Raw genomic sequence first — 17,930 nt, 5'->3', positions numbered from 1 at the left:
CCCTGCCTCAGCCCCGTCCCCTCTGAGGCCTGCGGGAGCCGCGGGGTTTGTCCCGGCGTCTGCCCGAGGGAGGAGAGCAGGGGTGGGGTGCTGGGGGGATAAGGGAGCCCTCCGCCAGCCCTGGAAAGCAGGATCCACCTCCTGAAGTGCCTCCGCTGTCTGAAACCCCCGCCTAAGCCAGCAGTTTGGTGACGAGGAGGAATTTCTGGAAAAGGGATTTCTCGAAATGCATTGCCAAAAATGCCGACCAGCCCCAATACATGGGACATAACCTGTCCAGGAACACTGAAGAATCCGCATCTCTGGCTTGTCCATCTATTCACAAGCAGTAGAGATCTACCTGCCATTGTCTCATAACTCCAAATTTTACATTAACTGCGATACATACAACTGTATATGTATATGTAGCAGTAATAAAGTGGTTTTATAAGCTTTAGTTTGGACAGTTTGAAATCTCCAACATAAATTTTACGTTTCTGATGCTGTTTCTAATGGGCCGTCAACTTACAACCCAGGTGCAAAGACCTGGAAAAAAAAATACTGAAAGTATCATGGTCCTCATTACCTGTATTTCTACAACGAATGAATTCCAGGATACACTTCCAGTAACTAAACAATTCTACCTCCAATGTTGTACTAAAGACGTTGTTCCTTTGGGAAAACAAGTTCTGGAGGAACAGATCACCGAAAGAATGTGACAGGTTGTCTCTAGTAAAGCAAATGTCAGAAGTAATCCATCCCTCTTATCATGCACACATATTCATCAAATTTTAATTTTGTCCAAGAAATTCAGTGGTATCTTTCACTAAAAGGAGCCCGTTCCATTTCTTGGTGTAGTCTCTCGTTATTTGTAATAGATAATATACATTATCTATTTATAATATATACACTATCTATTTATAATATAAATAATCTACACAAACCCTTGCACAGAAACCGAGTATGCTATATTTAAAAAGATACCCTTACAAAATAAAGTGTCTGATTTTCATCAAGTCCTCAAAGCATTCTGCTCTTCCAGTCAACATCACCTTCACCTTTCCGACTGGATTCCAGCCAGCTGGCTCTCACCCAGTTCCTCGTTTCTTCTAGGCACTAGATAAATCTGGCATCTAAGTCAAAAAGAGGAGGAAATGTAGAAGCATGTGTCATCAGATTACCAAAGATAGTACAGTCCTTATCAATCTGTAAACGTTGAATTAACTGGACCGATCGCTTCAGGAAACTACATTTTATCCTGAAGAAGTGAGGAAAGAGAGAAATCACTCAATCACTTCTAAGAATAATTAAAAAGAAGTACGAGGATGGCTTCAAAGCAGCCTCTCTGCCCTGCCAGGTTACACAGCTGTTTCACAAATAGTTTATGCGGTGTCCCAGCCATAAACACCAAGTGCGTTGTGGTCTTAGGTGTTGTTGCAAGACAGTGCTACTGTTCTTTGTGCATGGCTTCATCCACCTGAATTTCTTTCCAATGGGTAGTTACCTCTGAAGTTCCTGGATTTACAGTTCCTGCTTCTGAAATCATTTCAACATGCCTCTGATTTTCCATCCACAAATTACAAGTACTTCCTCTCAACATGACCACAGAATTTCAAGAGCTTTCTTTTCTCTTTGGTATTTGCCCTGTTCCCACTAAATCCTATATCACTAAACATGTAACTATAAACAAATCCAGGGACAGGAACTGTAATCCCCATATAATATCTAGTTATTTGCTTTGAAAGGATAGAGCAGATTTAGAGCATCCTGTGACTCACTGAAGAAATGGCTCTGCTTGACCTTTCTGTGCTGCTACCTTCCCTTTTTTTTTTTTCTCATCAGCTCCACCTATCATTCCTCACATTTTCCTGCAATTAAAAAGAAACATTATTTGTTCATGTTCCCGTCAACTTGCACGGAATTGTCCCAAGCTGCTCCTGCTATTTACATTACCCAGATGACATATTGATGAAAATACGCTCAGAGCAAACTTCTCTACCTACTCCAGAGTAATTGTGTCAATAATAATGTACAATCAACCAGCAAGACAAATTATTAATATGTAGTATGATCGTTTCTGAAATTTATTTTTAAGGAACATTCATTCGTAATCCCCTCAACAGTAAAATGTCTACAGACCCTGGCCTTCGCTTTCATGGGTCACATCTCCAGGTACCTGCCCTTCTTCTTCATTTCAGCTCCCATTCTGAATACACTGCTATACTCAGAAAAGCCAGACTCACATTCCTGTTTTACATTCTTCTGTTGGAATTGTTCTTCTATTGTATAATCTACAACTGAAAATGCCCTCCTTTCATATATCAAAGGTACTTTCTTCTGGTGGCTTCTATGAGTTATCTACACGTACTGATACCAGCAGGGTTAATAATGCAAGCTTTTTAATACTTTTTTTTTTTTTTTCTGTTCTTTTCCAGTTCTGTCAGACAAGGGGTTCCCAAGGAAACAGTGGTATTTTAACCTGATTTTATCAGGTTAAAGACCACAGAATGTCTTTCACTAAGGGTCTCATTATACTTAATCCCATTTCCTTCCTTAGAGCAGCTACAAGAGTAAATGAGTTAGTAGATTCATTGTTCAAGTGTGCTAAGTGTAATTCTTTCCTGAAAAGGTAAAGCTAACATCTGCTTTTTAATGTTTTGTGTAAGGGAGCATTCCAGTGGAACTAACTCTTTCCATTATTTCTATCCCAAGTTGAAAGATTAATTTGGAAAACATCTTTATGTAGCTGACATGAAAGGGACTTCAAAGCATTCTGTTATAGATCAGTGAAAAACGTTCGTGGTTGAAAACCTCCAGCACTCAGACTCCCAATAGATCAAATCAAACCCAGCAAGAAGTGCATCCTACAGGACTCTTCGTTCTTTTACAAGGCACTCCTCTAATTCCTGCTGAGGAAGGAAAAAAACTTTACGCTGCAACAATTTGCAGTTCCCGGGTTCTATACAAAGTGCTGTCAAACCATCATTGACTGTTTTATTGGTGTTGTCTTGGACCTTTCCCAGCTTTCCTCTGTCTAAATTGAGGAAGCTAATACTGTATAATGTTGCCTACATTTTTCATTTGGTTTCTTCCAGGAGGATTTTGCTATATGTAATTTTTACTGCTCCGGACAATTTGTTCTCTCAGTTGGATACTTCCCCACAAGCAATTTGAAGAATGACAGATATTTCGCATTAGAGGGCTGCAGTCTCACCATGTCCATCATGGTGACTCCTGGGCTTACAGGGGAGTTCCAACCTTTTTTATTTATTTATTCCTAAATCAGCTGGGGTGACAAGACATTTTTTGCCTCCTCTCAGTGTACCAAGAAGCTGGTGTCCAGGCTGTATTTGAGAATGCACGTGGCTACCAGGGGGGAGAGGCACTGGCACGTAGGTGTTCAGCAAGCACAGGCGGCTGAAAACTGTGTGAGATAGGTTAGATTGTTTTCTGAATGGGATACTTGATGGACAGGATTTCTAGGGCTTGGGGTGTTTTGTCCAGAGCAAATACATACAATTCATAAAATCTTAAATATGATAAATTCTAAGAGCTTTATCATGTCTCATGCCTGCAATTCTGATTAAATGCTTAGTTTGAAATATTGAGCTCTGTGAGATACCATATGCTGAGTTACAGGTGTAGATGAATGTCTTTATAGGATCTTAAACTTGCTCAATATTTCTGCCTGAATTTGACATTTCAATTTTGATTGCTGTTCAATTAGTAAGATGAAGCTCAAAAAGAGGATTTTTTTGAAAAAAGCTAAAAATTCCTGCATAATGACAAGAATGCAGGCAATCTGAACCCGTTCAGTTCTTGAACAGTACCATCAGTGCTCCCAAGTAACTGGGCAGTAATTGAATTCCTGTACACTGATAGGCCATAATAGTAATAAGTCAAAGATTTTGTTTTCAACAGTGTAGCAATTACACAGATAATTTTCAAAAATCATGCTAAACCCATACAAAAATCTATATTTATTGATCATCCATGGGCCCTTCATTGGTATTTAAAAGTGTGCCCAGCTTGGGCCCTTTGGTTTTTGCTTGAGTGTTCTGAGTTGTCAGATACTGTAAGTGTTTCAAAATCATAGAATCATAGAGTCATTAAGGTTGGAAAAGCCCTCCAAGATCACATGGTCCAATCACACCCCTGCCACCAGTGTCACCCACTGAACCATTTCCCCAAGCACCACGTCCAACCTCTCCTTGAGCACGCCCAGGGACGGTGACTCCACCACCTCCCTGGGCAACCCGTCCCAGTGCCTGGCTGCTCTCTCTGAGAAGAAATGTCTCCTCATTTCCAACCTAAACTTCCCCTGGCAAATCAGCAATGTTGAGCATGTAGATGTTAGTCAGTACATAAAACACGCACTCACCCTGGCACATCGGGTACTTAGAACTTTGTCAGACATTCCTATAACATACACATGCGGCATTGCCTTGTCTGTTTGCTGCCTTCTAAACCCTCTTCCCTGACCCCTGATCTCAAGCTGCTTCAGAAGAAACACCAGTATTCTTAAATCCCACGTGACTTTTTGTTGTTGTTCATTTAGTCACAAAATTGTCCTTCAGAACTGGTACAGAGTATCCTGTACGAGCTCTCAGGTACATATTCATCCCTATTGTAGTGACAGCTTGAAAGTCCCAAATCTTCTGGTTCTATACAAGACAGAAATGAGTGTGGTTGTGTTGGTTGATTGTTGTTTTGTTTTGTTTCTTTTTAATGGAGTCCACCCTGAGATTTTGTCTCTAAATTCATTATCCATTATTAAAAGTCATAATAATATCTGGACATATTATTATTACTACAGTAATTCCTAGAAAGTCTAGTCATGTATGAGGACTGTAGTGTCCTAGATATTTATAGAAAAAATAGCACAGACAACAGCCTGCTGCCACCGAAAGCTCGGAGTCAGAGAGCCACAGACAAAATGCAACTGGTGGGTAACTCACGTAAACACAGTGGGTTGAAATGAGAAGATAGCAGTCAGATAAACTTAGCAAGAGTAAATAAATGGAAGATTTTTTTTTTTTTTCCACAGACATTATCATAAGATGGGGTCAAAGTGATCCTTGAACAAAAATAAGGAGAGATGTTTTTGAAGGCTGGAGGGTACTGCTGGAGGAGAACTGTTTAAACTTTTCCACAGAATCACAAGGGCAGGAAGTTTAAAGGTGAGGTGTATCTGTTCGACAAATAAAGGAACATCCATCCATGCAAAACCAGGCCTTTGCTGCACCCAGGAATGCAGCCCACAGCACAAGAAGGACATGGACCTGTTGGAGTGGGTCCAAAGGAGGACCATGAGGATGCTCAGAGGATTGGAGCACCTCTCCTGGGAAGAAAGGCTGAGAGGGCTGGGGATGTTCAGCCTGGAGAAGAGAAGGCTCCAGGGAGACCTTGTTGCAGTCTTCCAATACCTGAAGGGGAGTTATAAGAAAGGTTGCTTTGGGCAACCTGGTCTGGTGGGAGGTGTCCCTGCCCATGGCAGTTGGAATTAGGTGACCTTTCAGGTCCCTTTCAACCGAAACCATACTAAGACTTTATAATTCTTTACTGAGGTCCTTCATTCATTACATCCAGTGTAGGTTGTGGCCTCTCCATTGGCAAGAGAGAAAAAACACTGCCTTGACTTTGATCATTTTCCTCAAAACCCAAAGCCAGCTGGGCTTTAGCTGTTTGAATTTTCAGCTAAGGTTAATTCTCACAAACCTGGAATACAGCAGCTTTGATAATGAAAATATGCCTGAAAGGGATGATAATTAAAGCTTAGCATATGGTATTTTCTATCTAGAAATCTACCTATCTAGGATTCACATCTGCCAAATGACCAGAAAATTAATCATGAAGTTCAATTAATTCAAATAATAGATAAACACAGAAGATGTAACACTACTATAATACTTCTAAAAGCATAAGGGTATAAGACTTTTATTATTATTATTATTATTATTATTATTATTATTATTATTATTATTATTATTATTATTATTATTATTATTATTATTATTATTCAAACAGTCTTTCATTACAATTTTAACTACAGTACCTAAAGTAAGGAGCCAGTATTCTGTGAAAGTCCTCTGTATATTCCAGAGACTGGAATGACAAAATGTCTAACTGGACAACAATTTATTTTTTGTGTTTTGAGATCGTACAGCACTTATTTGACTCTTTCAAATACTGGTTTCCCAAAAATAACTCCCCTTGATATTACTTGACATACCTCAGATAAAATCAAACCGTGCAGCATGAAAAGTTTATGAAGAACAGTATTAATCAACATTAATCAACTCTGTCATTTTACTGGGCTAAGGGAAAAATTGCATTAGGCCAAATTAGAGTCAGCAAATGCATGGTAACACTACTGTGCCTGCTTTGTGGTCTGCTCTCCAGAACAGGATTCTGCCACACTTAAAAGCACAAGTATGATTAAAACAAGATTCATTCGCTAGCTACATTCATATAATTACATTCATAATATTTTCCTAATAAATAGGAAATCAGAACATTCTGAAAAGGGATTTATGTGCACAAAAGCTTGTCCACTTTTACTAGCAACATTAGTCTAAGAAAATATGTGCCCATTGAATATAACTATTACCTTCCTCAGGATACAGGCTCATACAAATTAATATGAAAAGTATGTTTTTGGTTTGCTGACAGACAGCAAAGATAGTTAAAACATTAATAAACATTCCTTTTATATTTTACTTCTATTTCCAGCTTTTCCTGATGAGAGTGAGCTGGAAGAAGCAGTGGCTTGGAAACATCTATTTTCACAGAGGGCAGGGGAAAAAGAAAAAAAAAAAAAAAGCATTATGTATGAAGAATTGTCTTGAGAAGGAAGGGATGGAGGAGAAGAGGTAATTAAAAAAAAAAATGAGCAAATTTCTAGTATTTCATCTTGCATTTCAAAGAGGAATACCAAAGTGAAAGGTAGTGAATTTCCTTCTTCAAAAGTAAAGGGACGTACCAGAAATGTGTACAAGGAATGAGACAGTACTTCAGACTATCAGCTGTTAAAGCCTGGCCTGCCTCTTTTAAAAGGGACTATATCCAGTATAAAACTAGTAGGTGATACTTTCAAAAGCCAGATTTGTATGACTTGGAAAGGAAAAGAACAGAACCAATAACTACCCCAACACCTAGAAATCACACAAAACTCATTTAAAACTGCTCCGTAGTCTGTATTTCATTGAACAACATGCTACAATTTAGGCTAATGCTATCGGCTTGGTGTATTGATAAGCTAAAACTGGAGACACTGCACAGAAAGACAGCCTCATCTCTACTTCTGCATGGGGAGGGATCCACAGCCAATTTCTGTGCTCTCCCACAGAACAAAATGAGCAGGCATTCTAGCAGCAGCCATACTAGCAGGCTGAATTTGTTCTACACATGAATTTAGGGAGGCAATAAACCTGTTGCATTTGCAAGAGCAAGCAGGTATGCAGCTGCTCAGGGGTTCAGATATTTACAATTACTTCAGTAACGCAGTCCCATCCTTACAGTGCTCATCTCATTACTGTTGTCCTTCTCTCAGTAACAGCAGCTAGATAAATATTTTATTATTGTTGTTGTTGTTATCATTGTTATTATCCACTAATGTATTGACAGTAATATCCAAATAAATTCTTCTTCTATCATTTCTCTGGTTATGCATTCTTCCCCGTGTTTGTCTTGCGTATGAGCTGTTCTGATGATTAGCTACCTTTCTGTGAGTGCATTCTCCCATGCCAGCTACTTCAAAGGATGGCAATAAAGAAACCATCAATAAAAACTGTTGGCATTTTGTTGGTGATACTAAGGATTTCATAGGTATTCACCCCTATGTAGATCACACCACCATTGTCAAAAGCATTAATGGCCATCAGCAGTTCAAAAATCATAAAGCCTGTAACACAACCATATGTAAACCTCAGTGTAAAAGTATAGAAAAATGAAATAAGATGCTAGAAAAAATGGGGAAATAAGGCATTGCTGTGTATTTAAAAATCACTGTTCCCCAAGAGGAGCATAGGACAAGACACCATTTGACAAATTGGTTTCAAAAGCTGGTTCCTCCTCTTGTCATCTAATTTTAATGAAACAGGCAATGGCCTTCTCCAATAAAATAATAATAATAATTACTATTTTAATAATGATACGCCATAATAATAAAATAATAATTTACACTAGGGACACAGTGGTTTCCCTCCTCTCATTTACTAACCGTACAGACCACAGATCCAGTCACCATGTTGCAAACTTTACCAATGATGTCTCTGGTGGACCTGCCCAGCTAAATGGATATTGACCAAGGGATGAGGTATTTGATCTGGCTTCAAAGACAACCAATTCAATACAAAATTGAGAGCATCATCTGCAGCAGAACATAGAGCAATCTCTTTTCAAAATGGGCTGCCAGATTTTGCCAATCTGGCTGTTACTCAAAGTACTTCCCTTGGCCAACACCTCAACATTTCTCTTAGAGAAGAAAATGTTAATTTCTTTATCTCCATCAGCAGATGCAGCATAAGATATAAAAACTGAAGTGCTGCATCTGACCGGTAGCAGCAGCTAACTGCAGGACAGCTGAGGGTGACGCTGATGACTTGCCCTCAGAGCAAGGAGGACATGTTGGCCACGTGGCTTCTTGCTTCTCTCAGGAGGAACTATTTCTCATTTCTGGTGAGGAAGTTGCCTCCTGTGACTTTGTCCACCCCGTGTTGCTTCTTAGACTTTCATATATTCATCTGCTGTGTCCCTGAAGACTATACTGCCACAATTCAGCATCTAGCAACTATTTAACTCCATTGGTTTATGGTAGTTTTTTTCCTTTATTCCTGCACACAATGAGAAGTATACACAAAGATTCACTTAACATTCTCATAAAATAGCTTAAAGAAGAAAGGGTTAACCTGTTTGCTACTTGACTAAACAATTTCATGTGGAGAAATGTATTGCCCCTTTATATGATGACGCCTACATGCGTTTATCAATGATTTGCTGCATTTAGAACTTCATCCTCAAAGTAGCATAAAATATTCTGGTTTTATGTACATCAACTTTTCTTCCTATTTTGTCCATTTAATTTGTGCTGACTGCCTCTTTTACTTCTCCAGTTTGGGCACAATTAATTCCACATTATTTTTGAAATATAAAAAAATAAATAAATCAACATTTTATATATATATATATATTTCCCAAATGGTGACGTTACATGAAGTAAAAACTACATGACAACAGAGTAGGGTGCAACAGGGCTAATCACTGGAGGAAGCAAGATCTGGGGTGATAGGAAGCTACATTTGCATGACTCAAGAAGGAATAGAAATTTCTACAGGGCATAGATTCATGAGTCAGAACCACATATAGAAAATATGCAACAGACAAATTTTGATTTATAAAGATATAGTTCTATTGAGAGTTTCTGTTAACTGGACCATAAACTATCTGAACATCAGTCCTGTGGTTTATAACATCACTGAAACCTCTTGTTGTAGTCCATTATGCATCTTTATACTCCCCCATATTCTCTCATTCTCTCTCTTTCTCTCACACGCATACAAATGTAGGAATCTGCAGGACCTGAAGGATTGACTAAATACTGAAAGGAATGAATTTATCAGATTTCTATTCACATAGCATTTAGAAGCATTTTACTTCAAAATGTTACATGCAGAAAGAAAGCATTTAGAAAAATGTTGAAAAAACAGGTCACCAGACAACACATAACAGTTGTGATATTTTTGATGTAAATGAAATTAGCTGATGGCTGAGAATAGGATTTTCAAAATCCCCTAAGCACCAGCTACAAACAAATAGAGGAAAAGCTAATTTAACCTGCTTAATTCTGAGTATACTAAAATATAAATTGCCAGCATTATGCTGAATATACACACACCCCCCACACTCGCAGAGTCAAAAACATATTTTTCCCCATTTCTGGGGCTAGTACCTTGCTGTGTTAGGGTTGCTTAGGAGACTCTGATCCAGAGTTATGCCAGCAGGATTATGTAAGCTCCCGACAGGTCTACCACGGCCGGGTACATCCACCTTAGAGGCCAGACAGAAATTCCTCTCCCAGTTCTTCATGCGTGGGAGCTGGAGGCAAGGCTGACCACCTCCCTCTTCAAGAATATTACTGGCTAAGTCTTCACTTTGTCTCCATGACAATTTCCATCTCAATTCCTTGGATGAGTGGATAGTCCCAAATGAACCTGTGCAACAAGCGCCAGCCCAACCCTCCAAGGAGCCGGACCCGTGAAGTAGCTGCTGCTCCAGAGTCACTCCACATTATGTACAAGCTCCTGGCATGTACACACGATGCTGCAAGCTGGAAAAATCAGCTCAAGTTACGAGGGAGATGGAAAATTACAGTATTGATATTCTCAGCGTGAGTGGGTACAGATGGTCAGGAACAGATTGTATCAAATTGAAGAACAATAATAAAATCATGAACTACTCAGGTTCCCCAGCTGGAGGGAAAGAGAGAGCTGCCCCAACTGTGAGTGACACCACGCAAAGAGCCCAAAGAGATGGGATAAGAGACGATCAACAGTGACAGCACAGGTACACAGGTCAAGGCAAGGACGAAAACCCTCCCAGCATTGCCACGTTAGAAAACCATCTTCTAAAACCTCATATAGATCCCCATTAACAGCAGTACACCCCCACTGCCATGAGTAGGTGAGGGTGGGAGAGCAGGAACAGCAGAATACAGGCTAAACCCAGAATTTGCTCACACAGCAGCACCGATGAAGAGCTCATCCAACTTCAATCCAACGTAATCATCTGTTGATGGCAAGAACAGGCTCTCATGCCCACAAAACCTTGGTGGTAAGGAAAAACACAGGCACACCAGTTTTTAATCTGCAGAAAGTTTTCTTCATTCCTCTGAACTTTGGGCATGTAAGTTGCAGGTGACAATAGTGAATATGGCATATGTGTTGCCATCAGGAAAACAAATTTAAAGCAAATACTTGAAGAAGAAGCAAATTAGAAAATCATCACTGAAATTCTTGGAATTTAAATGTCAGTTCTTAAAAGAACAAGTTTTCCACATTGACAGACATAATTTTCAGCTTTGGCATAAACTAATTTTGAGTATCTTAAGTAAAATATCCTTTAATACTAAGAATTTTCTAGTATTTTTCAGCAGCTGGAAGGAGAGGTGGGTCCCTGCAATGGGACTGTATGTCTTCATAAGAGAGGGCCAGGCATGCAGAACCTCCCAAATGCTCACGGCAATATGGCATTAGAAGTGGCAAAAGGGAATATGCGTGGCTGTGAAGAAAAGACAATTTCATTGGCAGGCAGCAAAAAAAAGTGGCTTCTGAGGTTTGTCTTCCAACCACAAAAAGCTTGTAGGTGATTTTAACCATAGCTAGAATGAGCTAATAAAAACAAATGATGAATTGTTAATACCATCCAAAAAATGAAAATTAAAGAGAAGACACTTCCATTGCATACTGAAACTGCCTTGTCATCTGGAAAAAAAAAAATATCAATTTGGGTAATTCAAATAAGACAGCAACTGTGTGAAAATCATCTTGCATTAAGCTGAAAGTAGCTTACAAAAGTAGCTTACAAAACTGAAGCACTGTAAGGCATGGTGTTGGATAAAAACAGATCAGATCTGCTCAAAGAAGGCAGGAAAAAGGAACAGAAAATGATGCTCTAAATCTTGAACTGAGCACAAGAGAATGACTCTACTGTAGAAGAACATGGAAGAAAAACCTCCAAAAACTTACCCAAAAGATAATTTTAGTGACTGTAAAACTGACATATTATCACAGTCTCCTCAAGAAAATTCTTCTACTGACTACATTGAATTGGATTTGCAACAACACTGCATCTTCAGGCTACTTTTGTCTGCCTGATGGTACGCTGGCCTTATTTTCAGGCTGTGCACCATCACTGAACTAAAAAGGCACAACAGCAAAAAATGCCACACACCTAACACCCTAGATTCTGTTGACTTTAAAATCTTTCAAAAGAATCTCCAATTTTTTTCAATTTCCCTAATATTCAGGAAAAAAAAAAAAAAAAGTGTTTTTTCATTAAGACAAGCCAAGATGTCTAACCACGTGGTCTAGAGCTAACAGTGAATTTATTGTATTGATTTTCATATCCTTTAGCTTTCAGAAGCACGAGATATTCAGAACAGTGAAATTCTGTGGTCAAGTCACACACATGTCAATCTAGACATTGCTGATGACACCTACCTCCTGGACACATCAATAAAAACCTCGTGCCTAAAGAGCTGTCAGAATGGACGAAGATCTCCTGAGGGCAGAAAGTCAAAAAACAAAGGTGGTGGGAATCAGCATGGCCTCGGATGGCCGTGTTGCTCTGTGAGAGGGAAGTCCTGTTGTTTATTAGCTCCCTTAATAAAACAGACACTTGTGCATGAGTGCGTCTGTGAGAAATGACTCAAGTGGAAAGCCTTGCTTTTCCATGGCGAGCCTCCAGTGGGGAAATCTAACGCCCGCCGCAAGCGAGGAGTCTTTTGTAGCTATGCATTAAACATACACCTGTGGGCAGGAGGATGGAAAGCTGCTTTCGGTGTGGGTATTTCCCTTGCTTGCTCACAGATAAGCGGTTGCATTGGATAAGGCACGCCGTGTTGTTGGACTGGGCACGCCTTCACCTCAAGGCCCAAGGCAGGAGTTTCGCCATCCGCGAAGCTGGGTGAACCCAAGTGTTAACTGAAGCAGCAGTTTTGTAGCAAAACTTGGAAAAACACGAAGGCAGTGGCTTGTGATAGCACAGCTTAAAGAGAGCTGAACTCTTACATTTCTGATAATATGAAAAGTGGGCTGAATTAAGAACACACAATAAAAGGAGAACCTGACTAATCTGCAGCTTCTTCCTTCAGCTCTCTTGGCGAAAGATTCACCTATTCACTACTCCGTCAGCTCTTTCTGTCACGTGAGTGAAGGGTTGGTTACTAAACATTTTAACAAAACTTTTAAAAATATTTCTTTTTCAGCATTTAGTTCTAATATTTCTGCCTCATTCTTTTCCCCATGTCCGCCATCCAGAAGGGATTTCTGACCACCCGAGTTCTGACTCAGCCCAAAATTCATGATGATGTTTCTTCCATGTATAGGGTTCAGTGAAAATCTACATCTAGGGCAGTTTATGTAAATACTCCCCACAGAATAAAACACAAAAGCCATAAAGGTATTTGTCTTCTAAAGCAAATTACTACGCATTGTCCACAATTTAAAGAACTGTCACTGAGCCAGATTCCTGTTTTTATTCTTTTTATTCCTGGGGCAGGAAAAAACCCTTCTGATGAAACCTCAATTTCAAATCACATTTAGACACCCAATTACTGCATTAAGTTTATTCCACAGTTTGACATCAATATCATAATCCAGTTACCTACTGCATGGTGCTTTAACTTCTGATAGTGAACATTTTCTGTTCAAGATATTGTACCGAAGCCACCAGACAGCTGTAACTGACAGGATTATGTAAAAACAGTGGCTTATCATGGATGTCCTAACATTTTCTGATTTTAAGTACTCACTCGAGAATGACGCCACTGCAAATATTGCCAGTGGTTTTGTTTGCCAAGGTTAAATTTTGCCTTAAGTGATGCAAAAGAACACAGGCTCCAATCCTGAAATAGCCGGTCTATAAATATGATACCTTTAGATATCCAGCTGAGCCAATGAATCTTTTGCCTTCAGACCTAAATGCTGGATTATCCCATTTGTGGGGAAAAAAAAAAAAAAAAAGTATTTTAGATATTTTGCCTTACATACTGTACGTCATGAGAGCGATTTCTTCCTATCGCCTTTACTCAAACTGAGTGAGAAAACTGCTGACATGCTCCTTCCTTTTCCGTCTGTGACTTAAAGCTTGCTCGGCTCCTGCTGTGCCAAACCCCAGCGCTTCGGGCAGCTTGTAAAACCTGCCGGTATGCTGGTAATAATCCTTCCCCTCGGCTCTCCTTTCTGCTGATCCTCAGGCGTCTTTGATACCGGGTTGCCTTTCCGCTAATACGTCCCAAACTCCACGCACACCAGAAGCCCCACGGTGCAGGTTTGGAGGCATCTGAAAATGATTAAAGCAACCACGGGCCTTCTAGAGCTTAATGATTGGCGTTCTAAAGGGATTCAGGGTAATGTTCCACCAGGTCATATTAAATGGTAGAAATAACCTCATGAAAGAGGTACGTGTGTGTTCTGGTTCGCAAGAGCTAAATGGTAGATCAAAGCCAATGGGAACCACAGAGAAAGAAAGAATTTCTGAGGTGCTCTTTAGGGAAGCAGGGATGTGACGAGAACAAAAAGAGAGGAGAAAGACAACCGTACTGGTGGAAAAATCTGTAATTCTCTGATAAAGCCAATTTTACAAATACAAAGATGTGATTTCATCCTCAAATCCTATTCAATCTCTGCCTTAGATCCCAAAGTGCAGAAAAACAGCAAACATCTGCTCTCGCAGGATGAAGTGAAAGGAAAGGGAAATGAACAACGACAGAGCTGCTGCTGCCTGCCTACCTGGGAATATTTGCTCCAGAGTCAAGCAGGAGCGCTCAGACCAAGTCTGAGCAGCTGCTGGAAAGGTTTTTCTCCATCAACACACAAACTGGGGGACTTGTCTCACACACAAGTCCAATGTAGCAGCCCCTGGTAGCAGAACTAACAGATCCCCTGTCCCTTGCCACCTCCCACCAGTTGCTTGCTCCTTGTGCCATCACACTAATGAGCTTCTGCGTGCTCTTGTGTAAATTCATGGCATTTTCAGGCCACCAAACAAAAACTGTTTTCTACAATAGGGCTCTCAGAAAAAAAATGGCATACCTTCAAATAACTCCTATCTGCTCGAACACACGTTAGAAGCTTTTAATAAATACGTGAGTGCAGCACATCCAGTAAATCTATATTAAATCTGTGGTTTTCTATCATACTGTGCTTTTTTAATCACATTTTTACAATGATGGTCAAAACACTGCCTCCATCCATTTATCTTCTTAATAATCAGCAGTGCTTTTTTGTCGGCTGGAAGATCTTTGTTCTTGCCCACCCCAGCCCTCAGAGTGGGAAACACGATGCAACATGCTATGAACCACTGATCACATCCATCTGCCCTCTGAGGATGCAAACATTTGCATCTGCTGAAAGTGCTCCAGACTTGGACAGAATAAAACCCACTAAGAATGCCAACATTTATCCATATAGCAAAAACTTGAAAATCAAGGCCTTCCACTTGATAGCCCCCAATCCACAGAGATCCCAGATCAAATTTTCCAGATGGTGAAAAACAGCAGCTCTGCTTACAGGCAGTATTACAGCAACCGCTCATCACCTTTGAAAATAAGTCCTTAAACTTCAGACTTTGTCTAAATAACATGATCTTCAACTCAGAAGTGTGTATCTTTTCAATATAATAAGCAACACCAGTTTCAACAGGTTTTAGTTGCTAGCATTGAACTATGATCTTTGATTTTGTCCTATTTTTCTTCACAGACCTTCTTATGTCCAAGAAGCCCTGGGCGAACACAAAAGTCTTTTATTCCTAATTAAAGCCCACCTTCTTCAAATACTTTTCCATCTTTCCCTGGTACAACAGTAAGCTCTTCTTCAAGTTTCCCGCAAACTATTATCCACAGAAATTTCTTTGTCCTCAGCTTCAGAACCTCATTCATCTCCCTTCAAAGGTTTTAGACTTTTGTGATGCCGCATAGCAGACAAGAACTTCCAGAAATTGTCATCTAACACTTTTCATTGCTTTTGTTCCTCTTAAGCTGAATCACCTCAGTGAGTGATTCTGACCAAATCGAGATATTCACAGGTTAACCAGCTGTCTGTGGTGTCCTGATGTTACTGATAAAATACAATAAAGTTTTAAATCTTAACACAAATGTTTAAAATATGGAGAAACATTCCCTAAAATACCTATCTATTTATCTCTACCAAGTATAAAAAGAGCTCAGGAACACAAAGCTCTTTACCATGCCTGTATTGCAGACATCTAAGATTAAACAAGATGAATTCTACTCCAACAGCCCCGTTATTAGTTCAATACATAGGATTAGAAAGCACCACAAAGATACTTGGATATAGCAGAGCATGTTAAGTTACCTGGTTAAAGGTAAGCAAAGTAAACACAAAGATGTGGCAAGGATCAGAAGAACAATTAATGAATTACTGAAAAACAACACACTTGCCCTAAAACCAAAGGAGAATGATTAAGATGATTCAAATGGTGTAAAACCACTGAGAGAAACACAGGAACCCTCCTGGAAAGCTGTGCAAACAGAGGGGGTTATTGCCTAAAGGATTCTTGCAGGATACATGGGGAAGAGAATTTAGGAGCAAAACAGAGAATTTGGGGACCATGTAAAATTTATTATGGGATTTAAGGGGATTACAGTAATATGCAACACCAAACATGAGTAAAAGGAGGGAAACAACGTAGACTGAGGAGAAACAAGCATGGGAAAAACAGAAGATGAGGAGGATGAAGGGGGACAGTCACTCACAGGCCAATGCATTACTGATTCCATTTCTAAGCATGAGCCATGCACTTGAACACCACAGTCATAAAATCACAGAACAGTTTGGGTTGGAAAGGACCTTAAAGATCATCTAATTCCACCCCCCTGCCATGGGCAGGGACACCTCCCACCAGCCCAGGTTGCCCAAAGCCCCATCCAGCCTGGCCTTGAGCACCTCCAGGGATGGGGCATCAACAGCTTTTCTGGGCAACTTGTTCTAGTTAGACCCTATTTGGGACTGGTCTTGTGTGTACGTGAGCATCAGTGCCAGCAGCTTCGCATCAGACCTGCCAGGGAGCAAGCCAACAGGACTGATCACGAGCTGCAGGAGCAGGACCATGCATCTGAGGGACCTGAGGGCCTGAGGTGTGCACAGGGATATCGTATGGTAATGGTTATTGTTACATGGGCTTGGGGACACAGAATCACAGTGAGGTGGCAGGGGGAAAGCCACCCAGGCTCCAAAGGCTGTAGGATTCACCCACTGTAGAGAAAGTGAAGAATGCCCACGCAGACACTGGGGGAACTGTTCTGTGGAATCATTTCAGTTGCTCTAAAATTTCTACCTGTTTCCATCCTGAGTGGCAGTTTAGTTTGTACCAGGTATCCAGAACACAGACAGGAGAATGAATTATTTTATTCAAAAACCTCTATCAGGGTGTAGCCTGGCTGTGGTAACGCACCTGAAGTGTCAGTGATGGGTTGTGGCTTCACCCCGCCGGGCAGTGAAGCCCCACGCAGCCGCTCACCCACCTCCCCTCCAGCTCCTGGGGCACCCCCAGTCCATCGCTGGCCAGGCAGCACGAGGAGCTGGAAAGTCCTTGGCTCTGTGCAGGGTAAGCGCTGCTCTGCAACCACTAAAACACTGGCATGTTATCAGCACTACTTCAATTACAAGTGCAAAAATATAGCACCATACCAGCTACTATGAAGAGAATTAATCTATCCCAACCAAACCAGCACATGGCTTCATAGGTGCTTTATCAGCAAACAGCTCAAATGCACCAAGGGTATAAACACTGATTTAAATATTTCTGTATCAAAAGCTATTTCTCTTTTGAAACAATTTTTAAATATCTTCTGGAAGTAACCGTACATACAGATGTTATCTTTTTTAGTCAGCAACAGGCATGCAGGCACTCTATTTTGCTTAACAAATAGTCCATCACCTCCCCCCATTTATTTATTTATTTATTTATTTATTTATTTATTTATTTTTACAACAATCAAATCAAAATCTCAAAAGCACTCAACAGTTTCTTCATATTTTCTGTACCTTATGTGATGCTAACAATTTCATTCCACATAGTCTCAAGTATACACATGTCCATCTGTGTGTATGCATGCCCTTTTCATACACAATGGTTTGGATAAAGCTAGGCAATGTCTTTAAGGTGATTAAGATGAGGCCTGATTACATCTCTCAAACCATCAAGGGGAA

The sequence above is a fragment of the Aythya marila genome (assembly GCF_965140915.1).
Source record: "Aythya marila genome assembly, chromosome: 2".
Classification (NCBI taxonomy): Eukaryota; Metazoa; Chordata; class Aves; order Anseriformes; family Anatidae; genus Aythya; species Aythya marila.
The sequence above is the reverse complement of the archived record's forward strand: the minus strand, read 5'-3'. Positions refer to the sequence as shown.